Raw genomic sequence first — 26,155 nt, 5'->3', positions numbered from 1 at the left:
CTACACAAATAATGTAAAACTTACTCTTAAGGAAACCTGCGCCTCCCCAGGAGCGTCCTCAGCCCGCAGCCTGCAGCGTCGGCCTCCTGCGGGCCAGGCTGTGCGAGGCGCGAGGAAGCCCAAGGGGGCAGCGCCCCTGCGCTGATCGGAACCTGATCTCACGGGCGTCCCTGGCATCGATTTTGATCCCGTGATTTAGACAAACGAAAGCTTCCTGTGTCCTGTCGGTCCGAGGGCGACGAGCTCCCCGAGGCAGAAGCCGCCGGGCCCAGCCCCGCTGCGCGCTCGCGGCCGGGGCGTCGGGAGGAGACCGCGGGGAGCCCGGGGCGGAGCCGGCGTCGCGGGACGGGTGCTCGCTGAGGGGGCTCACGGCACGGCCCGGCCCCAAAACGGACTCGGGAAGGGGAGAGGCCCTCGGGCAGCGCCCAGCCACGGCGGCCCGGCGGCCCGCGGCTCCGGGGGACGTGCCCGGGGCACCGCTGCGGGGCCACGCGCCGAGAGGGCGCGGGTGCGGGTGCCTGCGGGGACACCCGCAGGGAGCAGGCGGCGCGACTCCCTGAGGCCGGGGAAGGGGGCCCAGTCCCGGCCCGGCGACCGCGCCTCTGGTCCAGCGAGCACGCTCCCACACAGCGGGAGACGGGGCCCCAGGAGCGGGCTGCAGGGAGGAGGAGCCAGTTCGGGGGAGCCCCGAGAAGGGAGGTTTCACCCAACGGGGAGAAACCCACGGTCTGGGCTCAGAGCCTCAGCTCTTGCACTGGCAGCACACAGGACACAGCAGCTGGAGCCACAGCCCCCCTTGGATCCCCACACACACGAGCCGCAGCCCCCTCTGCCACAGCTGGAGCAGGAGCAGGCTGGCACACAGCAGCTGGAGCCGCAGCCTCCGGAACAGCCAGAGCAGCCCATGGTTCTGGCCGGTTGAGGGTGGAGCAGGTCAGAGGAGCAGGTGGAGGGAGAGCAGGTGCTGAGTGTGGGGCCTCCAGGGCCAGGAGCCTCTACATACCTGCAGGGTCAGGTGCGATGCTGGGCACATGCTCCCTTCCTGATTTCTGTTTATGTTTCTTTCCTCAGGAAACCTGTGATTTAAAAACAACAAAAGTGTCGCTTTTCGCCTGGGAGCCATATCCTCCTCACACCCCGTTTTCCTCCATCAAGGTCCAGCTCCTATGGGCTCTGGGGACCCTTCAGAACAGGACAAGCTTCGTGTCTTTCTGCTCACTACACTTCCCATCCCAGGCTTCTATCACTATTTGAAAGAACACTCCCCTTACATTAATTTTCAACAATTTATTAGTTTTATGGAGACACTTATGAAGCTCAGGCTCTCGCGGCTCTTGATCCAAGCTCAGCACGACCGCAGCCAGGCTCTCCGCAGGTGTGGGAAGAACGCTCAGCGTAGTGTCCAGGGTTCCCGAAAGCCCAGCGCCCCCAGGCTTCCGGGCCACCAGGCAGCCCAGCTTGAGACCCTGAGAGAGTGCACGCCTCTTCTCTGCGTTCCTGTCTCTCCACGTCCTCTGCCGGGGTCCTGTCTGTGGCTGCTCTGCGAGGCTAACCAGGTGGCAGGTGGCTGCAGACCACGGGTCTGGGGCATCTCAGGGTTCTCGTCTGCTGGTCTCCTCTCACCCATATTCAAGGCGTCCACCGTTATGTCAACCAGAGATGGGAAAGAGCTGAAGTTCCAGAATAATGGGGGAAGAATTCCAGGAAAAGATCTTGAAAGCTTTCAGGGAGAGAAATCAACAGACACAAAGGAGTCTAAATCCTCCGTGGCCGCAGGAAAAGCACCATCATCTCTGTTTCTAAGGAAGCTGCTTGCCTGGAATCAGAGGTCTAGCCAAGCCACCGATCAGACTTGAAGTGAGAATTAGAATATTTTTCAGACATGCCTGTTTCCAGAAGGTGTAACCTCACTGCATTCTTTCTCAAGAAATGACTGGTGAATGTGCCCCACCGAGACAGGAGGCAAATCTGGAAAGAAAGGTGGCCGGCGGGAGCATGGCAAAGTCCAGGAGGACCCAGCGTCCCGGGACAGCAGGGAGCCCGGAGCAGGGGCACGAGCCCCAGGGGTCACCTGCAAGCTGACAACAGCTGCAGTCAGAGAATGCGCAAAAAGTCAGAAGGGATGCCAGGAGATCCACACGTCAGGTGCAGAAGGCGGGGATGTTAGTGCAGAGATTGCTGGGAAATGGCCCAGAAGTTTATGTGCTCAGCAGAGGGGCTTAGAGAAAGCAAAACCCTCATCTTTCACTGCTGAAATCCCACAGGACACCCAGTCAATGAAAAAACAAACAACGTTTTATGTTTTGTTTTTTTTAAGACTGAGGTTAATAGAAGAAACCAGCTGGAAATATAGACCGCGCTGCGGCAGCGACGCCGCTCTGGGCGCGTTCTGACCGTGTGTGTGACTCAGACAAAAACAGGGCTGAAAGGACGGAAGAAGGGGGAGGCTGCCCTGGGTCCGCTAGACAGGAAGACACCGCAGAAGCCGCAGCCGCTGGCCCGGGGAAGGCTCGCGGCTGGACCAACACTCAGGTAGAACAGGAGGAAAGTTCAGGGTTTTGAATAAAATAAACAGAGAGGTTCCCGATGTGGGAACAGACCCAGACCCAGAACAAGCAGTTCCAGTTAACTCATCTGACACAGGAACTTGTGTAAAGGGATCAGTGAACAACAGCACACATGCAAAAGTGTGACACAATTATAAACTTTTAATATCTATTATTAGTAGAAAGCAAACAGTACTCCTGGGAATGCAGCATAATCAACACACGGAAGGGAGCATGTGCCCAGCTCGCACCTGACCCTGCAGGTATATAGAGGCTCCAGGCCCCGGAGGCCCCACACTCAGCACCTGCTCTCCCTCCACCTGCTCCTCTGACCTACTCCACCCTCAACCCACCAGAACCATGGGCTGCTCTGGCTGTTCTGGAGGCTGCGGCTCCAGCTGTGGGGGCTGCAGTTCCAGCTGTGGGGGCTGTGGCTCCAGCTGTGGGGGCTGTGGCTCCAGCTGTGGGGGCTGTGGCTCCAGCTGCTGTGTGCCCGTCTGCTGCTGCAAGCCCGTGTGCTGCTGTGTGCCAGCCTGCTCTTGCTCCAGCTGTGGCAAAGGGAGCTGTGGCTCGTGTGGGGGCTCCAAGGGGGGCTGTGGCTCATGTGGGGGCTCCAAGGGGGGCTGTGGCTCCTGTGGGGGGTCTAAGGGGGGTTGTGGCTCCTGTGGCTGCTCCCAGTCCAGCTGCTGTGTCCCTGTTTGCTGCTCCCAGTCCAGCTGCTGCAAACCCTGCTGCTCCCAGTCCAGCTGCTGTGTCCCTGTTTGCTGCTCCCAGTCCAGCTGCTGCAAACCCTGCTGCTCCCAGTCCAGCTGCTGTGTCCCTGTTTGCTGCTCCCAGTCCAGCTGCTGCAAACCCTGCTGCTCCCAGTCCAGCTGCTGTGTCCCTGTTTGCTGCCAGTGCAAGATCTGAGGCTCTGACTGAGGACTTCAGGAGGCGCCTAAGGATGTGGGCTTCCCATCGAGTGCCTGTAGACATGTCCTGGACCATCCCCAAGCAGTTCCTGTCCAGGTAATGGATAGCTAGAGTCTCCTGGCTCCAGACTCCTCCCCAGCACCTGAGGGAAAGGCATGGAGCTTGCCTACACACATTCCCTGAGAGGGGGTCCCGTGCAACCCTAATGCCTGAGTCAGACTCGCCCTGAAACTGGTTCACAGGTCAGGGAGGTGGCTGAAATTTCCATTTCTAATCATTCCATGGGAGGCACCAAACCTTTGCCTTCCTCTGTCTGCCAGGAGCTTTATCATTCCCATAAGCATGTCTTCTATAACCCACCTGATTAAAACAAGTGCATTAAGACCCACAATGGGCCTGGGTGCACCAGTAAATAAATCCTCCACCCACAGACTTTGGTCTCACTGTGGTTTTCCTTCCAGCCTGTCTCGTTCGCAAAATCGATCGTGTTTCCCTCTCCTGCTGCCTGATCCATCATGGCTCCCCAGGTCCTTCGCTGCTGTCACCCCAGTGCCGGGCTCAGCAGTCGTTTACAGACATTAGGTCAATTAATGAATGGATGAACCACGGAGTGCTTGCGTGAGTGAGCAAAGAATTGATGGGGAGCAAATAGGAGACCCCTAGTAGCAGGCGGTGTTGACCATCTGTGATGTCCACGTGTACAGTCTTCTCTTGTGTTCTTGGAAGAGGGTGTTTGCTATGACCAGTGCGTTCTCTTGACAAAACTCTATTAGCCTTTGCCCTGCTTCATTCCATGCTCCAAGGCCAAATTTGCCTGTTACTCCAGGTGTTTCTTGACTTCCTACTTTTGCATTCCAGTCCCCTATAATGAAAAGGACATCTTTTTTGGATGTTAGTTCTAAAAGGTCTTGTAGGTCTTCATAGAACCGCTCAACTTCGGCTTCTTCAGCATTACTGGTTGGGGCATAGGCCTGGATTACTGTAATATTGAATGGTTTGCCTTGGAAACGAACAGAAATCATTCTGTCGTTTTTAAGATTGCATCCAAGTACTGCATTTCGGACTCTTTTGTTGACCATGATGGCTACTCCATTTCTTCTAAGGGATTCCTGCCCACAGTAGTAGATATAATGGTCATCCGAGTTAAATTCACCCATTCCAGTCCATTTTAGTTCACTGATTCCTAGAATGTCTATGTTCACTCTTGCCATCTCCTGTTTGACCACTTCCAATTTGCCTTGATTCAGGGACCTAACATTCCAGGTCCCTATGCAATATTGCTCTTTACAGCACCGGACCTTGCTTCTATCACCGGTCACATCCACAACTGGGTATTTGTTTCGCTTTGGCTCCATCCCTTCATTCCTTCTAGAGTTATTTCTCCACTGATCTCCAGTAGCATACTGGGCACCTACCGACCTGGGGAAATCCTCATCCAGTATCCTATCATTTTGCCCTCCCAGATGTTCAAGCTGGTTTTAGAAAAGGCAGAGGCACCAGAGATCAAACTGCCAACATCTGCTGGATCATGGAAAAGCAAGAGAGTTCCAGAAAAACATCTATTTCTGCTTCATTGACTATGCCAAAGCCTTTGACTGTGTGGATCACAGTAAACTGTGGAAAATTCTGAAAAAGATGGGAATACCAGACCACCTGACCTGCCTCTTGAGAAACCGGTATGCAGGTCAGGAAGCAACAGTCAGAACTGTACATGGAACAACAGACTGGTTCCAAATAGGAAAAGGAGTACGTCAAGGCTGTATATTGTCACCTTGCTTATTTAACTTATATGCAGAGTACATCATGAGGAACGCTGGGCTGGAAGAAGCACAAGCCGGAATCAAGATTGCTGGGAGAAATATCAATAACCTCAGATATGCAGATGACACCACCCTTATGGCAGAAAGTGAAGAGGAACTCAAGAGCCTCTTGATGAAAGTGAAAGAGGAGAGTGAAAAGGTTGGCTTGAAGCTCAACATTCAGAAAACAAAGATCATGGCATCTGGTCCCATCACTTCATGGGAAATAGATGGAAAAACAGTGGAAACAGTATCAGACTTTATTTTGGGGGGCTCCAAAATCACTGCGGATGCTGACTGCAGCCATGAAATTAAAAGACGCTTACTCCTTGGAAGGAAAGTTATGACCAACCTTGATAGTATATTAAAAAGCAGAGACATTACTTTGCCAACCAAGATCCGTCTAGTCAAGGCTATGGTTTTTCCCGTGGTCATGTATGGATGTGAGAGTTGGACTGTGAAGAAGGCTGACCGCCAAAGAATTGATGCTTTTGAACTGTGGTGCTGGAGAAGACTCTTGAGAGTCCCTTGGACTGCAAGGAGATCCAACCAGTCCATTCTAAAGGAGATCAATCCTGGGTGTTCATTGGAAGGACTGATGCTAAAGCTGAAACTCCAATACTTTGGCCACCTCATGCGACGAGTTGACTCACTGGAAAAGACTCTGATGCTGGGAAAGGTTGGGGGCGGGAGGAGAAGGCGACGACAGAGAATGAGATGGCTGGATGGCATCACCGACTCTGTGGACATGAGTTTGAGTGAACTCCGGGAGTTGGTGATGGACAGGGAGGCCTGGCGTGCTGTGATTCATGGGGTCGCGGAGAGTCGGACACGACTGAGCGACTGAACTGAACTGATTAGCAGGCGGGGTCCCCGCTGAGTGAACGGGATTCAGGACTCTGGTTGTCCTTGCTGGCATCAGGGATGCAGCCCCTTCCCCAGAGAGGATGTGCTTGGAGGAGGAGGAGACATTTGCCCTCAATGCCCAGGAAAGGGTCTACTGGGTGGGCTGCGTGCCACCCAGGCCCCAGAGCAGGGATCAAGCCTGGTGAGAAGGAGGTGACTAAAACGAGCTGTGCTTCTGAGAAGCTGCAAAGATATAGATTGTCCTGTTTCGGAGACCAGTGCTGGCCTGGCTCAGCATGGACCGAGGAGCTCTCTCCCCACCGCTGGGCTCACAGTCAGTGAGAACCAACCACTCTCAGATCTCAGCAGGGGTGGGGCTGGGGGAGGCACAGAAGGGGACCCGATGAAGGTCACCTGCCGAAAACCCCCAGCTGACACCACACCTGCTGTGAGAGCTCGGACATCTCCCATAAGATCAGGAGCGAGCGAAGGGCATCCACGTGGCCCTCGTCTGCTCAGCCTCACTCTGACGTCCTAGCCAGGGTGAGAAGCCAGAACGGGAGGTGACAGCCATGAGCTTCCCTGGTGGCTCAGTGGTAGAGACGCCACCTGTCACTGCAGGAGACACGGGTTCGGTCCCTGGTCTGGGAAGATCCCACACGCCTCAGAGCAACTAAGCCCGTGTACCACAACTAGAGGAGCCCAAGCACCCTAGAGCCTGCGCTCCGCAACAAGAGAGGCCACTGCGACGCGAAGCCCACGCACTGCAACGCGAGACAGCCCACTTGCAGCAGAAGGCCCAACACTGCCAAAAACAAAATAAATAAAAATAAAATTTTAAGAATAAATAATTAAAGACATAACAGTCATTCACACTGGGAAGGAAAAAGTAAAACTGCCTCTACACAAGACCAAATCTTGTGTATGGAAAATCCTAAGGACTACACACACACACACACACACACAGTTATTAGAGCTAAGAAATGAATTCAGCAAGCTGCAGGATACAACATCAAATATACAAAAATCAACTGTATTTCTATATACCAGCAATGAGCCATCAAAATTTAAATTAAGAAGACAATATCATGGAATATAACAAAATAACTTAATAAAATTAACAACTGAAGTGCAAAATTGCAAAACACCATTGAAAGAAATTAAAGAAGGCCAAAACAAATGGAAAGATATCCAGTGGTCATGTATCAGGAGACATGATATTGTTAAAATGACAGTATTCCAAAACTCTGCAGATTTAACATAATCCCTTTCAAAATCCCAAGTTGCTTTTTGCAGAAAGTGACAAGCTGACACTGAAATTCATTTGGAAACTCAAGGATCTGCAGATAGTCAAAGCAATCTTGAAAAGGAAAATCTAAGTTAGAGGACTCACGTTTCGCAATTTGCAATGTATCACAGAGTTGCAGGAGGACTTCTCTGGTGGTACAGTGGATAAGAATCCACATGCCAATGCAGGAAACACAGCTCTGACCCCTGTGCAGGAAGATCCCACGTGCCTCGGGGCAACTAAGCCCGTGCGCCACAAGTACTGAGCCCGCCTGCTGCAACTACTGAAGCCGACACGCCTGGGCCTGTGCTGCAACCAGAGGCCACCACAAAGAGAAGCCCGAGCACCACAAGGAAGCTGCTGCAACCAGAGAGAGACCAAGTGCCAGCCAAAGACGCAGAGAAAAAATGATAAATCGTGCGTCAAAAGCTACAGTAATAAAGCTGTGTGGAATTGCATAAGGGTAGACATAGGTCAAGGGAACAGAACTGAGTCTAGAGACAAATCCTTCAAATTACGGGCAACTGCTTTTCAACAACGGTGCCACAGTCATTCAATGCAAAGTCTTTTCAATGAACAGTGCTGAGACAAGTAGTGTCCACACGCAGAAGAGTACAGTGGAACTTTTATCTCATGTCATATGTACAAAAAAAAAACAGCCTTGGAGTGGATCCACCACCTAATCATAAAAGCCAAAACTAGAAACTATAAAACTCTTAGAAGAAAAGACAGAGTAAGTCTTTGTGATCTCACATTAGACAATGAACGTTAGATATGACAGCAAAGTGAAAGCGAAAGTCGCTCAGTCGTATCCCAACTCTTTGCGACTCCATGGGCTGCATAGTCCATGGAATTCTCCAGGACAGAATACTTGAGTTGTGTAGCCTTTCCATTCTCCAGGGGTCTTCCCAACCCAGGTATCAAACCCAGGTTTCCCGCATTGCAGGTGGATTCTTCACCAGCTAAGTCACAAGGGAAGCCCAAAAACACTGGAGAGGGTAGCCTATCCCGTCTCCATCGGATCTTCACGACCCAGGAATTGAACCGGGGTCTCCTGCATCACAGGCAGATTCTTTACCACCTGAGCTATGGGGGAAGCTTTTGACAGCAAAAGCATAAGCAAAAAAAGAATAATTAAATAAATCAGACTGCATCAAAATAAAAAGATTTTGAGCTTCAAAGGACACAAATCAAAAAATGAAAAGACAATATACAGAATGGGATAAAACATTTGCCAATCAGATATCGACAGTTGGCTTATATTCAGAATATAGAAAGAACTCTTACTGCCCAAAAATGAAGATAAATAACCCAGTTAAAAACTTAGCAAAGGATCTGTATAGATGTTTCTCCAAAGAAGATACACAGATGACTAATAAGCATGTGAAAAGATGCTCAACATCACGAGTCATCAGGAAAACACAAATCAAAACCACAATGAGATATCACCTCATACCCTTTAGGGTGGATATAATCAGAAAGACAAACAGTAACAAGTGTTGGTGAGCATAGTAAATGGTGCGATACCCCAAAAAACAGTTTGGCGGTTCACCAAACGTTAAATATAGAATTGCCACATGCTCCAGAAATCCCGTTGCTAGGTATATGCCCAAGAGAGTGGAAAACATGTCACACAAAAATTTGTGCAATAATGCTCATAGTAGCATTATTCATAACAGCCAAAAAATGGAAATATGCAAACGTCCATCAGCTGGTGAATGGATAAACAAAATGTGGTCCACGCACACAATGGCGTATCATTTACCCCTAAACAGGAATGAAGTTCTGACACATGGTACAAGAGAAATAAACTTTGAAAGCATCACGCTAAGTGAAAGGCCGCATATTATATGACCACATTCATACGTGATGTCCAGAACAGGTGACTCCACAGAGGCAAAGGGCAGATGAGTATTTACTACGGGCTGGTTTGAAAGAGGGAGATGGAGCCTCCCCACTAAACGTACATGGGATTTCTTTCTGACACGATGAAACTGTCCTGGAATTAAGTGGTAGAGATGGTCGTGTGACTTTGGGAGTCTACTAAAGAGTCACAGAATTAGACACGCTAAAGGGCAAATTGGATGGTATATGAGTTGTATCTCAATTTTTAATTTCATGCAATATGCTTTGCTGTTGTTCAGTCACCCAGTCGTGTCCGACTCGGCGACCCCATGGACTGCAGCATGCCAGACTTCCTGTCCTTCACCATCTCTTGGAGTTTGCTCAAACTCATGGCCGTTGAGTTGGTGATGCTACCTAAACATCTCATCCTCTGTATATGTTTAAATACGTCCCAATTTCAAAGAATCTTACCAAACCACCATGTGATTTCCACTGAATATGTGTATCTTTCAGCCCTTGATTTCAGAATCGTTTCAAGATAAATCTTATAAATGATCCCAACTAACTTTCTAAAGACAGTACTGAAGTATTTAGGAGCACTTGATATTCATTATATCAAAGGTTTTGTGTATCTGGTCAACGAACACACGGAGGTTTATGTGTTAGTGCTTGCTAAGTGTTTTGAGGATGTAAACCATTCCAGTCTAGCATGCAGGGAGCTTGGACATGGCCATTCCCAGGCAGACAACAAGGAAAAATGTTGAACAAACTGAAAATCAACACTTCCTCTTAGATCCATCAAACACCTGAGGTCACAGGGCACAGTGTGGCCCCCCAAAATGGGAGAGAAACAGGCAGAGAGATACAGAGAATCAGAGAAGCAGAAACACCCATGGGAGCCCGTGCCCAGCCTGCAAACTGCTGGGGGCTCAGTGCAGACGAGTCCGTGAGTTAAAACTCCAGGGGGACTGAGTCAGAGGGGCCCCACACTCTGATGAGTTTTACCTCCAGGAACCCCACGAGGTCTCACAGTGGAGACTGGAGAAAAACCCCTTCGTGCTTTGGGCAGTGGCAGGGGCAGGGGGGCATTCTGAAATCCGCAGAGCACTCTTAACATGATCTGCCCTCTCTCAATGCTGAGTCATAGCTCTCTCTTGGTAAATGCCACACTGCACTTGAAAATATGTGGGTTACTTTTTAAATCTTTTGATACTGATCTCTAATATAATTCCGAGTAATAAGAGAGCAGACTCTATATGATTTCAATGCCTTTAGATCGTGAAGTTTCTGCACCGTTTCTTCTGTCCCTGGATATGTCCCAGTGTCTCCGAGTTTACAGTCTGTGGGAACCTGAATAGAATTTGTATCCTACTGGTATGTGAAAGCTGCATAAATATTAATTACATCGAAGTGGTACAGAATACTTTCTGGGTCTACTATACACTTCTACTTCCCTGTACCTTCATTCTAGTAATTTCTGAGAGTTTGATATTGAAACTCCAACTAAAAACCTTAATTTTTCTACTTGAAACAAACAGTTGTAATATACAGTGGAAGCATATGAAGCTTTGTTCTGTATTTTCCAAGTCTCTTGTAAATGTGTTACCGCATTTTCATAATTTAAAAAATAAGAAAGATTTTTAAAAAAGATCTGCTCTCACGATAAATTACTTTACCAAGCCCAACCTGTGGGGGTTTCACCAGTGCTCGTGACCTCAGGGGAGGGAAGCCCCCAACTCCAGCCCCTGCAGCACTCCTGGCCCAGCAAGGGGCAAGGAGGGACTGAGAAGCACAGGATCGGTCACCAAGCCCAGGAAATGGACACTGACCCCGACACAGACAAGACCTAACCTGCACATCCCAGAAGGCCACAGTTCCATCACCCATGGATACATCATGTCCAGCTTTGAACAAGAAATCACAGGGCGTCCTCAGAGGCAAGAGTGCCGCCGGAAGAGACAGAACCAGCATCAGAGCCAGACTCAGACACAGCAGGGAGGTTGGAATTCTCAGGCTAGGAGATCCCTGTGTGTGTTACAGGCTCTAAGAAGACATCTAAGAGTTAATGGCTTATGGGGTTGGGGGGGTGGGGAATCCCAGGAGAGAATCGGAGAAATGCTAGAAATCAAAGCAGCATAAAGAAACGAAGAACACCTCGGATGGGCTCATCAGGAGGCTGCGCCTCCTCAGGAGCCTCCATCAGGAGGATGGACATCAGGACAGATCACGGCTCTCAGCAGACCTTCCACCCCGAGCAAAGAACCAGGCAGCGTGAACAAAGACACAACAGAAGGGACTTCCCTTGTGGTCCCGTGGTAAAGAATCCACCTTCTAGCGCAGGGGACATGGGTTCCATCCCTGGTCCGGGAACTAAGATCCCCCGTGCCATGCGGCTGAGCCCGCACGTGGCAACTACTGAGCCTGCACGCCAGGAGAGACAGGGCCGTGTGCCACGTGAAGACCAGCACAGCCAAAACGGTGACAATAACTTTCTAAACAAGAAGAGCAACTCCCCAGCTGAGAAAAAGGGAGCAAGTCTGGAAAGAATGGAACAGAATACCCAAGAACAGTGAGGTAATTACAAAAGAGGTAAAGCCAAAGATAACTAATGTATGCCTGTGGTGAAAATGTGAAAGGGAATGTAGCTAAATTATAAAATTGATGGAGTGTTTAGCTTAAGAAAGTTTGGACTATTCCAACTTGAGTTAATGAAACACTAACCATAGGTCCTTCTGACAGTGATTGTTAAATTCAGTACATCTACATTTTTGAAGTTATATTTTACATATATATATCATAAATACAGTATATATTATAAATATATACTGGGAACTAAATTTTATATAATTATCAAATTATATCTATTTTATAAAATATAAATAAATATTACATTTATTTTCTATATTTATAAATTATCCTTATAAAGTTTTAGAATGTAAGATTTTTTAAGCTGTAATGCTAACAAATTTAATATTGATTTCAATACCTCAAGCAAGGACTTCCCTGGTGGTGCAGTGGGGAAGAATCAGCCTGCCAAAGAAGGGGCACAGGTTTGATCCCTGGTCCAGGAAGATTCCACATGCCAAGGAGCAAATAAGCCCGTGCATCACAACTGCTGAGCCTGAGCTCTGCAGCCTGGGAGCCACAACTCCCGAAGACTGTGCGCCCAGAGTCCGCGCCACAGCAAGACGCCGCTGCAATGAGGAGCCCGCCCACCGCAACAGCAAGCAGCCCCGGCACACTAGAGAAGATAGCTGTTGATAAAATACAGATATCAATGGCTGAAACATAAATATAATAAATATATTGTTATAATAAATTAATATATTAGATTATATATTATATCATTATAATATATTATGTAATATATTCCTGGAGAAGGAAAAGGGAACCCACTCCAGTGCTCTTGCCTGGGAAAATCCCATGGACAGAGAAGCCTTGTAGACTACAGTCCATGGGATTGCAAAGAGTCGGAGATGACTGAGTGACTTTACTTCATGTAATATATTATATAATATAATTATATTTTATATATTTATAATATATATTATATATATTATAAAATAGAAAATATACAAATAAAATTAATAAAATATTTAAAATATATAAAATAATATATTTTGTGTATTATATAATAAAATAAAGTAATAATATATTATATATATAATGTAATTAAAATGTATTATAATATATAATATAGTTATATAAATATATAATTATAATTAATATATATTTATCTATAATATAATGTATATACAATTATTTATTATTTAATTAGATATTGAAATATAATTAAATATATTTACTATTTAATTATTGACTATATAATATATTTATATTATATAGTTACTATACATTAATATATGATATCTTATATTAATATATTATATAATATATAAATATTATTATACATAAGTATATAAAAATATATTTATATATTATTTATTATATATTATAATAAATATAATAAAAATAAATAACATAAATATCAATAGCCCAATAAATATACTATATAATTATTTATAATTAACAAGGTTAAAGCGTCTGCCTCCAATGCGGGAGACCCGGGTTCGATCCCTGGGTTGGGAAGATCCCCTGGAGAAGGAAACGGTAACCTACTCCAGTATTCTTGCCTGGAGAATCCCATGGACGGAGAAGCCTGGTGGGCTACAGTCCACGGGGTCGCATAGAGTCGGACACGAGTGAGAGACGGAACGGAACGGATATCCTAATACATATAATATTTATATATAATATATAATCAAAATATTAATATCAGTAGCCCAATAAATATATTATATATAATTATATATTTATATAGGTATTTTATTAAATTATATATTTAAATATAATTTAATACATTTAACATTTAATTATTTGTAATATTATATATTATAATATAATAAGTATCAATATATAAATATAAATCTCAGTAGCCCTGTGCACACCAGCAGCCAAGACCCCGCGCAGCCAAAAATCAATAGATAAGTGTGATAACAAACACACAAACCCTCAAGCATGGAGGTGAGCTCCTACAGGGAGCCAACACGGCGCTCACGCGGAGCTGCCCCGCCGAGCACGGAGGAAAGGCCGGGTGAAGCCTCCGGGAGAGCAGTGAACCCCGGCGAGACACCTCGCGGGCGCCTCCCTGCGAGCGCCGCCAAGGACGTGGGAGACGCAGGGCTGGCGCTGCCCGCCGCACCCTCATTCACGGTTCTCCCCGCTGCACCGCCAGCAGATGCTTGTTTCCAGCGCCCACAACCTCACGGCCCGCTGGCCCCGAGGTCTTAGCTGCAGAGGGAGGGGTGCGCCCACCACGGGACCAGCGGCCAGCCTCGGAGCTGGTGCGGGGGGCCACTGGCCACTGCCGGCCCCTCGGGCCCAGCATCAACAGAGAGAGGTTTTGTGCTGACTGCACTGACTAATCCTGGTTACCAAAGAGAAACGGAGCCACCGGTCCACAAGCGAAGTCAGGAGGATGACAGTCATCCCTCATATCGGCAGACAGCCGGCTCCAGGGCCCCCCCACCCCCCCACCCCCGGCGCCAAATTCCAAGGATGCTCCAGTCTCTTGTATGAAACATCGTTGTTTAATCACCAAGTCGTGTCCGGCTCTTTGCAACCCTGTGGACTGTAGCCCGCCAGACTCCTCTTTCCAAGGGACCTCCTGGGGAAGAATACTGAAGCGGGTTGCAATCTCTTCCTCGGGGGGATCTTCCCGACCCAGGGATGGAACCCACATCTCCTGCCTTGGCGGTGGAGTTTTTTCTGCTGAGCCACCAGGGAAGCCCATAAAGCAGCACAGTATTTTCAATTGATTCTGCACGTCCTCCTCTGCACTTTAATTCATCTCTAGATGACTTGTGATACCAAATACAAAGTCAATGCACATAAATAGTTGCACACACAATGTAAAGGCTGTGTACACTGTTGCCAGCAGGGCAAATTCAAGTTTTGCTTTTTGGAAACTTCTGGACCTTTTCCAGAATGTTTTCAGTCCCCAGTTGGTTGACCCATGGCTGGCTGGCTGGATACAGGAGATCCCTTGGGGCATGGTCAGCACGGCCAGGCCTGGGACTCAAGTCCATGGAAAACTGAACCAATCCAACTCGGGCAGGACCACGGACCGTGTGGCTAGGATTGCAGGTGACACGTGCTCTGAATCCCTGAGATTAACAGGAAGGATGTTCCCCACAACCGTCTGCAGTGGCTCCTGCCTGGCACTCTCTCTACGCCCTGAGGCCACCTCTTGTGAGCCCTATCGGCACCATCAAGACGTCACAGTCCAGACGTGGTCAGGCGTCGTGCCAGGGTGATGACCAGTATGGCCCTGAGGCTCAACCTCTGGCTCCTGCAAACAAGGAACACAAGCCCATCAGGTGACGAAGCCGTGTGCTGGGAACACACAAGACACAGCAGAAGGGTTTCTTATAAACACCACATGTGTTCACGACTAAATCTGTTTTAAACACTCAGAATTCTTCTGCTGAAAAGTGGTGCAAACAGGAACCAGGAAGGGACCATGTGCCCAGCATCTCACCTGACCCCTGCAGATATATAGAGGCTCCGGGCCCCAGAGGCCCCACACCTGAGCACCTGCTCTCTCTCCACCTACTCCTCTGACCTACTCCAACCTCAACCCACCAGAACCATGGGCTGCTCTGGCTGTTCCGGAGGCTGTGGCTCCAGCTGTGGGGGTTGCAGCTCCAGCTGTGGGGGCTGCGGCTCCAGCTGTGGGGGCTGCGGCTCCAGCTGTGGGGGCTGCGGCTCCAGCTGCTGTGTGCCCGTCTGCTGCTGCAAGCCCGTGTGCTGCTGTGTGCCAGCCTGCTCTTGCTCCAGCTGTGGCAAAGGGGGCTGTGGCTCGTGTGGGGGCTCTAAGGGGGGTTGTGGCTCCTGTGGGGGCTCCAAGGGGGGCTGCGGGTCCTGTGGGGGCTCCAAGGGGGGCTGCGGCTCGTGTGGGGGCTCCAAGGGAGGCTGTGGATCCAGTTGTGGGGGCTGTGGCTCCAGCTGCTGTGTGCCCGTGTGCTGCTGTGTGCCAGCCTGCTCTTGCTCCAGCTGTGGCAAAGGGGGGTGTGGCTCCTGTGGCTGCTCCCAGTCCAGCTGCTGCAGACCCTGTTGCTCCCAGTCCAGCTGCTGTGTCCCTGTTTGCTGTTCCCAGTCCAGCTGCTGCAAACCCTGCTGCTCCCAGTCCAGCTGCTGCAAACCCTGCTGCTCCCAGTCCAGCTGCTGCAAACCCTGCTGCTCCCAGTCCAGCTGCTGTGTCCCTGTTTGCTGCCAGTGCAAGATCTGATTCTTCAACACACACCCCAGTATGTATCAGATGCCCTGGATGGAGATCAATACTTGAGCTCAAAGCCCTGAATCCCAGCCCTGGCCTGCTGTCTCAGGTATGTGGGAGCAGGGCTGTTTAGGGTCTGACCCCTGACCTCCCATCAGCTTCCTGTGAAAAGCCTGGACCACAGCCCTCAGACGTCTCCCCTGAACTCACTGGCTTAATTCTCTGTCATGGGCTACAGGTTCTGAGAATCCTTGCAATTCCTTTCAATAAACGTATCCCTTCCTCGCACACGTCCTGGTCTTCTCGTGATTCTTTTCTTACTGTTGCTGGTAAGTTACCATTTCAACATCCGTCCTCTCTCTGGACTGTTGTCTCCTTTGGATTTCCTGAATCCCAGCAGAGCATTCAGCAACCCACTGGCCCCTGCAGCCCAGAGTGTTCAGCACTCAAAGCGCGCAGTGTCCAGAAACTGGGGCTCCCGAGAGAACGGGACGCACACCTGCCCGAGGCGGCTTGACTGTGGTGGGGAGCGAGGGCAACCCTGATCGGGTTCGGGAGGGGCGGGCGTGAGGGTCTGCGGCCGGCTGCCGAGCGGGTGGGGACCAGCCCCGTTTCTCAGTAACTGGGGTAAGAGTTCTGAACACGATGACGTTTGGATCGGCGGCAGGAAGCTGAGCCGTGAAGAGCTGCGCCTCTGCACCGGAGAACTGAAAGCGAGGCGAGTCTTCAGTGTGGTTCCGCACAAGCGCCACAGGACGGCGCTGGAGCTGCTGCAAGTGGTTTCGCATTTGCTTGAAAGGGATTTATATTTTCGTCTTTAAAAAAAAAAGCAGACGGGGAAATCCCACGCTACCCACGCGCCTGAATCCTGGAGACGACCAGCCCTTCTGCAGAGAAGGGAGCGAGGCTGCCGTGCAGACACTCACGTCGGCTCTTCAAGCTCAGAAAGAGGTGTGTGTGTGTGTGTGTGTGTGTGTGTGTGCGCGCGCGCGCGCGCGTGTATTCACACGCACATCAGAGGACGAGACAGACGCCTTCTGAACCGCAGGGACTCAGAGCTCGGAGCCCACCATAGCCAGTCGTCTGCCTGGAAGGCCCCCGAGGCCCAGCTGGGGACCCCCAAGGGTGCACCCAAGGCCCCGGTGCTGCTGCCAGCCGCTCTGCGCGTGTTCCCGCCGGGGCCTCGGGTGCCACAGCCGAGACCGGCGAGAGCTAAGCTGAGATGCTGCAGACGCGGGCTGCTGCTCGGAGAGCCACCCGTGTCCAGCTGCCTCCTGTCAGCGCCGGAATCCCGCCCCGTCCAGCCAAAGAGAGAGAAGCCCGCTCAGCCTGGAGCCAGGGGCTGGGCACCGGGGCCGGAGCCTTTATCTCCAAACTCCAAAGTCGTGTCTGCCCCTTCCGGCCTTTGCTTTCTGTACCAGACTCTCCACTCGGGACAGGACCGTCTCCCAGGCTGGGGGGGTGGCAGGGGGTGGGACGGGAGATGAAGAGCACAGCAGGGGGTGTGGGGTAAACAGAGCTTGGGCTCCCCAGCTTGCCTGCAGAGCTGCTCAAGACCCGGCCCTGAGCCCCTGGGGTCCACCGGGAGGGCAGGTGGGACACCCTGACTGTCCTGCTGTTCAGTCGCTGAGTCGTGTCTGACTCTCTGCGACCCCACGGGCTGCAGCACACCAGGCTCCCCGTCCTTCACTGCTTCCTGGAGTTTGCTGACACTCATGTCCGCTGAGTCACTGATGCCAGCCAGCCATCTCATCGTCTGCCACCCCCTTCTCCTTTTGGCTTCGATCTTTCCCAGCATCAGAGTCTTTTCCAATGAGTTGGAGCTTCAGTTTCAGCATCAGTCCTTCCAATGAACATTCAGGACTGATTTCCTTTAGGACTGTATGGTTGGATCTCCTTGTAATCCAAGGGACTCTCAAGAGTCTTCTCCAACACCACAGTTTGAAAGCACCAATTCTTCAGTGCTCAGCCTTCCTTCTGGTCCAACTGTGACATCTGTACATGACCGCTGGAAAAACCATAGCTTTGACTAGACGGACCTTTGTTGGCAAAGTGATGTCTCTGCTTTTGAATACGCTGTCTAGATTTGTCATAGCTTTCCTTACAAGGAGCAAGGGTCTTTTAATCTCATGGCTGCAGTCACCATCAGCAGTGATTTTGGAGCCCCCAAAATAAAATCTGTCCACTTTCTCCCATTCTATTTGCCATGACGTGATGGGACTGGATGCCATGATCTTGGTCTTTTAACGTTAAGTTTTAAGCCAGCTTTTTCACTCTCTTCTTTCACCCTCATCAAGAGTCTCTTTAGTTCCTCTTTCCTTTCTGACTGTCCTGGGGAGACCAGACAAGACCAGCGCGTGTGGCCAGGAGCATCGCATGCTGCGTCATCCAGGCCCCGGCTGAACTCGGATAACCAGGTGTTTTCTCTATTTGCCTCCGTTAAGGCAGGTCTCCCCTTCTGGGTTTCTGCAATTGGTTTTTGGACGTAAGCTGCCACTGAGCTTTCGGCCATGCCCTTTCCAAACTCTGACCACCCAGACAACCTGCCAACCACTCTTCCTGAATCCAAATCCATCTCTTCCTTCCTACAAGCAGAGCAGCCTAGTTAGACCCTGCAAGCTCTGCCCACGACTGGCTGCCCCTCCACCACCTGCGGGGCCAGCCCCCCTCCCCGGGCTGTCATGCAGCAAATGTCCACCCGGGATGCTGAGCCTGGCACAGACCAGGTCACAAGGCTTCTTCCTCCACTAGCGGTCCTAGGAAATCCACTGGAAGCCATGTAGGGAAGGGAGAACCTGGTCACCCCAAAGTCTCCCTGGTGTGAGCATACGGCAGTCAGGAGGCACGGGAGAGGAGTTGGGAGAAGTCTGCAACAGCAGGTCAGGGGAAGAGCGAGGAGCCACCAGCCAGATTCACCGAACACAAGGCACCCGGGGACACAAGGGCAGACCTGGGTCTGGAAAGCGGCAGCCACGTCCACCAGGAAAAGGGCTGCGGTTCATCTTGTTTGACCCATAAGGAAAGTCTCTTCTGAGAACTGAAAAGCATGGATAACTTTGGAGAATAAAGAAAGCATGAGATACGCCTGTTTTTTAAAAAAATCACTTGGGATCAACCAAAATATGAACACTCTCAGACTTCATGGGAAATAGATGGAAAAACAGTGGAAACAGTGTCAGACTTTGTTTTTTGGGGCTCCAGAATCACTGCAGATGCTGATTGCAGCCATGAAATTAAAAGACGCTTGCTCCTTGGAAGGAAAGTTATGACCAACCTTGATAGTATATTAAAAAGCAGAGACATTACTTTGCCAACCAAGGTCCATCTAGTCAAGGCAATGGTTTTTCCCGTGGTCATGTATGGATGTGAGAGTTGGACTGTGAAGAAGGCTGATCGCCAAAGAATGGATGCTTTTGAACTGTGGTGTTGGAGAAGACTCTTGAGAGTCCCTTATACTGCAAGGAGATCCAACCAGTCCATTCTAAAGGAGATCAATCCTGGATGTTCATTGGAGGGACTGATGCTAAAGCTGAAGCTGCAATACTTTGGCTACCTCATCCGAAGAGTTGACTCACTGGAAAAGACTCTGATGCTGGGAAAGGTTGGGGGCGGGAGAAGAAGAGGATGACAGAGAATGAGATGGCTGGGTGGCATCACCAACTCTGTGGACATGAGTTTGAGTGAACTCCGGGAGTTGGTCATGGACAGGGAGGCCTGGCGTGCTGTGGTTCATGGGGTCGCGGAGAGTCAGACACGACTGAGTGACTGAACTGAACTGAACTGAACTAGGACTTCCTTGGTGGTCCAGTGGTTAGGAATCTGCCTGCCAGTGCAGGGGACACAGGTTCGATCCTGGTCCAGGAAGATGCCACGTGCCGCCGGGCAACCAACCCACGCACCACACCACAACTACTGATCCTGTGATTCTAGCGCCCGAGCTCCTCAGCAGAAGCCGCTGCCGCGCAGAGCCGCACACCAGGGTCGAGCGTAGCCCGTGCTCACCGTGACGAGAGAAAGCCCACGTGCAGCCAGGAAGACCCAGCACACACACACAGAGACACACACAGAGAGACACACACATAGACACATACATACACACACACAGAGACACACACATACACACACATACACACACACCACACACACATACACACAGAGACACACATAGAGAACACAGAGACATACACACACATACACACACAGAGACACACACATACACACACATATACACCACACACACTTAATACACAAATATACACACCACACACACACACACAGAGACACACACACATAGACAGATACATACACACATATACACCACACACACACACACACAGAGGCACACACACATAGACACATACACACCACACACACACACAGAGACACACACATACACACACACACACATACACACACAGAGAGACACACATACACACACACAGAGATACACACACATACATATACACCACACACACATACACACAGATACACACCACACACATACAAACATACATATACACCACACACACATACATACCACACACACACACACACACACACCACACACATACACATACATACACACAGATAGACACACACATACACACACACAGAGATACACACACATACATATACACCACACACACATACACACACATACACACCACACACATACAAACATACATATACACCACACACACATACATACCACACAAACACACACACACACACACACCACACACATACACATACATACACACAGAGACACACATACATATGCACCACACACACATAATACACACACATACACACCACACACACACACACACACAGAGAGACACACACACATACATATACACCACACACACTTAATACACAAACATACACACCACACACAAACACAGAGACACACACATATAGACACATACATACACACACCTATACACCACACACACAGAGGCACACACACATAGACACATACACACCACACACACACACAGAGAGACACACATACACACACACAGAGATACACACATACATATACACCACACACACATACATACCACACACACACACACACCCCACACACATACACATACATACACACAGAGAGACACACACATACATACACACACACATACACACACATATACACCACATACACATAATACACACACATACACACCACACACACACACAGAGACACACAGACATAGACACATGCATACACACACATATACACCACACACACACACACAGAGACACACACACATACACACACATACACACCACACACACACAGAGACACACACACATAGACACATACATACAAACACATACACCACACACACACACACACACATACACACAGAGAGACATACACACACATACACACACATACACACACATATACATCACACACACATACATACACACACATACACACAGAGAGACACACACATACATACACACACACATATATAGCACACACACATATACACACACATATACAGACACATACACACAGAGACAAACACACATACACACATAGACACACACATATACACCACACACACATACATACACAGAGACACACACATACACACATACATACACACACACATACACACACATATACACCACACACACATACACACATACCACACACCATACACACATACACACCACACACACACCATACACACATACACCACACAAACACACACATACACACACACATACACACAAACACCATACACACGCACCACACATACACACACACCACACATACACACACACACCACACACACACCACACATACACACACAAACCATACACATACACCACACACACACCACACACACACACCATACACATATACCAAAGACACACCACACACACACACACCACACACACACCACACACACACACCACACACACACCACACACACTCCACACACACAGATACACACACAACGCCCCATACACAGACACACCACACACACACACCACACACACACACACACACACACACACCACACACCCCAATTTTGTTAACGACCTCATTTTTTCTTGAGAAATAAGTGATGTAGCCCTCTCTCTTTAGGTGCTCAGTCGTGTCCGGCTCTTGCGACCCCACGCACGGCAGCCCGCCAGGCTCCTCTGTCCCTGGGATTCTCCAGGCAAGAACCCTGGAGTGGGTAGTCGTCTCCTTCTCCATTTGACGCCTAATGCTGTCTTCGTTTCGAGTGTGCAACACAACGCTTCAATACACATATGCTGTGAACCCATCACCACAGCACATCTAGCAGCAGGCTCACCTTCTAACTACAACGTTTCTCCTCGTGACCAGATCCTTAAGATCTGCTCTTTCCACAACTCTCAAACGCAGAATACAGCATCCTTCACTACTGTCTCCATGCTCTACCTTAGGTCCCCAGGACCTATTACCTTTAACTGGCATTTGTACCTTCTGACCCCTTCACCCCCTGCCTCGGGCAACCCCAACCTCTTTCTGTACCTATGAGCCTACTGGGTTTGCAGGACTTCTACATCCCACGCATCAGTGAGATCACACAGGATATGTCTTTCGCGGTCTGACTTATTTCACTTAGCTTAATATCCTCTCAGTGTTCACTTGCCCAGTGTCCGACTCTTTGGGACTCCTCTGGCCACGGGATTCTCCAGGCAAGAATACTGGAGTGGGGTGCCGTTTCCTTCTCCAGGGAATCTTCCCGACCAGGGATCAAACCTGTGTCTCCTGCATCTCATCTTAACTGCTGAGCCACTGGGGAAGTCCCCACAATATCCTCTAGGTCTCTCCATACTGTCCCAAATGGCAGGACACCTCTCCTTTCCTTATGGCTGAATAATATCCCGTGCTACACCACATCTTCTCTGTCCATTCACCCCTAACGGACACTTAACGCCGCTTCCCTATCTTGACTAATGTAAATAACGCTGCAATAAACACAGGGGTCCAGATGTCATTTCAAGTTAATGTTCTCATTTCTCTAAGATAAACAGCCAGAAGTAGAATTGCTGGGTCATATGACAGTTCTGTTTTTAATTTTTGAGGAGACTCCACACTGTTTTCCGCAGCGGGTGCGCCAGTGGACGTTCCCACGGACAGCCCGTGAGGGCTCCCTGCTCGCCACTTCCTCATCTGGCTATTTGTCGTCTTTCTGATAATAGCTGTTTGCAGGAGTGAGGTGATACCTCGTTGTGGTTTTGATTTGCATTTCTCTGATGGTTAGGGATGTTGAGCATCTTTTAATGTCTCTGTTGGTCATCTGTATGCCTTCCTTAGGGGAAAAATATGTCTATTCAGATACTCTGCCCATTTTGTAAGCATATTGTTTGCTTGTTTTGGGGGGTCATTTTTTTCGCTATTGAGTGATATGAATTCTTTATATACTTTGGATATTAATCCTTTATCAAATAAGATTAATCAAATGATTTACAAATGATTAATCAAATACTTTCTCCCACTCAGTGGGTCGCCTTTTAACTTTGCTGATGGTTTGGTTTCCTTTGCTTTGCAGAAGCTTCTTAGTTTGATACAATCCCACTTGCTTACTTTTGCTTTTGTTTCCACTACAAACCTCAAATTTTAAAAAATAAAATTTTGAAGATAAATAACGGGGAGGTTTTCAGTACAGAAAAGAGATGTTGGGAAAGATCCCAGGACCCCCAGTTATATGTAGACAACAGAAAACTAGAAATAGCACAAACCCGGAGCTGGTCCTCTTTACAGGAAACAAACAAGGTGGGGAAGAATCCAGACTTAGAAACCTAGGAGGGTGTCTGCTGGGAAAAGTCAACAGAAGCCCGTGGATTCCAGGCCCACAAACAAGACACAGCACAGATGGGAACCAGGAAGTGAGCATGTGCCCAGGTCACGCCTGCCCCGGCAGGTATATAGAGGCTCCTGGCCCCGGAGGCCCCACACTCAGCACCTGCTCTCTCTCCACCTGCTCCTCTGACCTACTCCACCCTCAACCCACCAGAACCATGGGCTGCTCTGGCTGTTCTGGAGGCTGCGGCTCCAGCTGTGGAGGCTGTGGCTCCAGCTGTGGAGGCTGCGGTTCCAGCTGTGGGGGCTGTGGCTCCAGCTGCTGTGTGCCCGTCTGCTGCTGCAAGCCCGTGTGCTGCTGTGTGCCAGCCTGCTCTTGCTCCAGTTGTGGCAAAGGGAGCTGTGGCTCGTGTGGGGGCTCCAAGGGGGGCTGTGGCTCCTGTGGGGGCTCCAAGGGGGGCTGTGGCTCCTGTGGCTGCTCCCAGTCCAGCTGCTGCAGACCCTGCTGCTCCCAGTCCAGCTGCTGCAAACCCTGCTGCTCCCAGTCCAGCTGCTGTGTCCCTGTTTGCTGCTCCCAGTCCAGCTGCTGCAAACCCTGCTGCTCCCAGTCCAGCTGCTGTGTCCCTGTTTGCTGCTCCCAGTCCAGCTGCTGCAAACCCTGCTGCTCCCAGTCCAGCTGCTGTGTCCCTGTTTGCTGCTCCCAGTCCAGCTGCTGCAAACCCTGCTGCTCCCAGTCCAGCTGCTGTGTCCCTGTTTGCTGCCAGTGCAAGATCTGAGGCTCTGACTGAGGACTTCAGGAGGCGCCTAAGGATGTGGGCTTCCCATCGAGTGCCTGTAGACATGTCCTGGACCATCCCCAAGCAGTTCCTGTCCAGGTAATGGATAGCTAGAGTCTCCTGGCTCCAGACTCCTCCCCAGCACCTGAGGGAAAGGCATGGAGCTTGCCTACACACATTCCCTGAGAGGGGGTCCCGTGCAACCCTAATGCCTGAGTCAGACTCGCCCTGAAAATGGTTCACAGATCAGGGAGGTGGCTGAAATTTCCATTTCTAATCATTCCATGGGAGGCACCAAACCTTTGCCTTCCTCTGTCTGCCAGGAGCTTTATCATTCCCATAAGCATGTCTTCTATAACCCACCTGATTAAAACAAGTGCATTAAGACCCACAATGGGCCTGGGTGCACCAGTAAATAAATCCTCCACCCACAGACTTTGGTCTCACTGTGGTTTTCCTTCCAGCCTGTCTCGTTCGCAAAATCGATCGTGTTTCCCTCTCCTGCTGCCTGATCCATCATGGCTCCCCAGGTCCTTCGCTGCTGTCACCCCAGTGCCGGGCTCAGCAGTCGTTTACAGACATTAGGTCAATTAATGAATGGATGAACCACGGAGTGCTTGCGTGAGTGAGCAAAGTATTGATGGGGAGCAAATAGGAGACCCCTAGTAGCAGGCGGTGTTGACCATCTGTGATGTCCACGTGTACAGTCTTCTCTTGTGTTCTTGGAACAGGGTGTTTGCTATGACCAGTGCGTTCTCTTGACAAAACTCTATTAGCCTTTGCCCTGCTTCATTCCATGCTCCAAGGCCAAATTTGCCTGTTACTCCAGGTGTTTCTTGACTTCCTACTTTTGCATTCCAGTCCCCTATAATGAAAAGGACATCTTTTTTGGATGTTAGTTCTAAAAGGTCTTGTAGGTCTTCATAGAACCGCTCAACTTCGGCTTCTTCAGCATTACTGGTTGGGGCATAGGCCTGGATTACTGTAATATTGAATGGTTTGCCTTGGAAACGAACAGAAATCATTCTGTCGTTTTTAAGATTGCATCCAAGTACTGCATTTCGGACTCTTTTGTTGACCATGATGGCTACTCCATTTCTTCTAAGGGATTCCTGCCCACAGTAGTAGATATAATGGTCATCCGAGTTAAATTCACCCATTCCAGTCCATTTTAGTTCACTGATTCCTAGAATGTCTATGTTCACTCTTGCCATCTCCTGTTTGACCACTTCCAATTTGCCTTGATTCAGGGACCTAACATTCCAGGTCCCTATGCAATATTGCTCTTTACAGCACCGGACCTTGCTTCTATCACCGGTCACATCCACAACTGGGTATTTGTTTCGCTTTGGCTCCATCCCTTCATTCCTTCTAGAGTTATTTCTCCACTGATCTCCAGTAGCATACTGGGCACCTACCGACCTGGGGAAATCCTCATCCAGTATCCTATCATTTTGCCCTCCCAGATGTTCAAGCTGGTTTTAGAAAAGGCAGAGGCACCAGAGATCAAACTGCCAACATCTGCTGGATCATGGAAAAGCAAGAGAGTTCCAGAAAAACATCTATTTCT

At 49.5% G+C, this 26,155-nt stretch overlaps 1 protein-coding gene across 1 annotated transcript in view; it reads right to left on the bottom strand.

Moving 5' to 3' along the window:
- Window positions 1–26,155, bottom strand: part of LOC129548625 (uncharacterized) — a 171,931-nt gene that overhangs the window by 26,572 nt on the left and 119,204 nt on the right. The window contains exon 4 of the transcript XR_016036406.1: window positions 1,004–1,076. The gene's annotated coding sequence lies outside the window, so the exon portion shown is untranslated. The remainder of the gene's footprint in view (window positions 1–1,003; window positions 1,077–26,155) is intronic.

Source organism: Moschus berezovskii, chromosome 25, assembly GCF_049115385.1.
Source record: "Moschus berezovskii isolate FMDL1 chromosome 25, NW_MosBer_1.0, whole genome shotgun sequence".
Lineage (NCBI taxonomy): Eukaryota > Metazoa > Chordata > Mammalia > Artiodactyla > Moschidae > Moschus > Moschus berezovskii.
The sequence above is the reverse complement of the archived record's forward strand: the minus strand, read 5'-3'. Positions and strand labels throughout refer to the sequence as shown.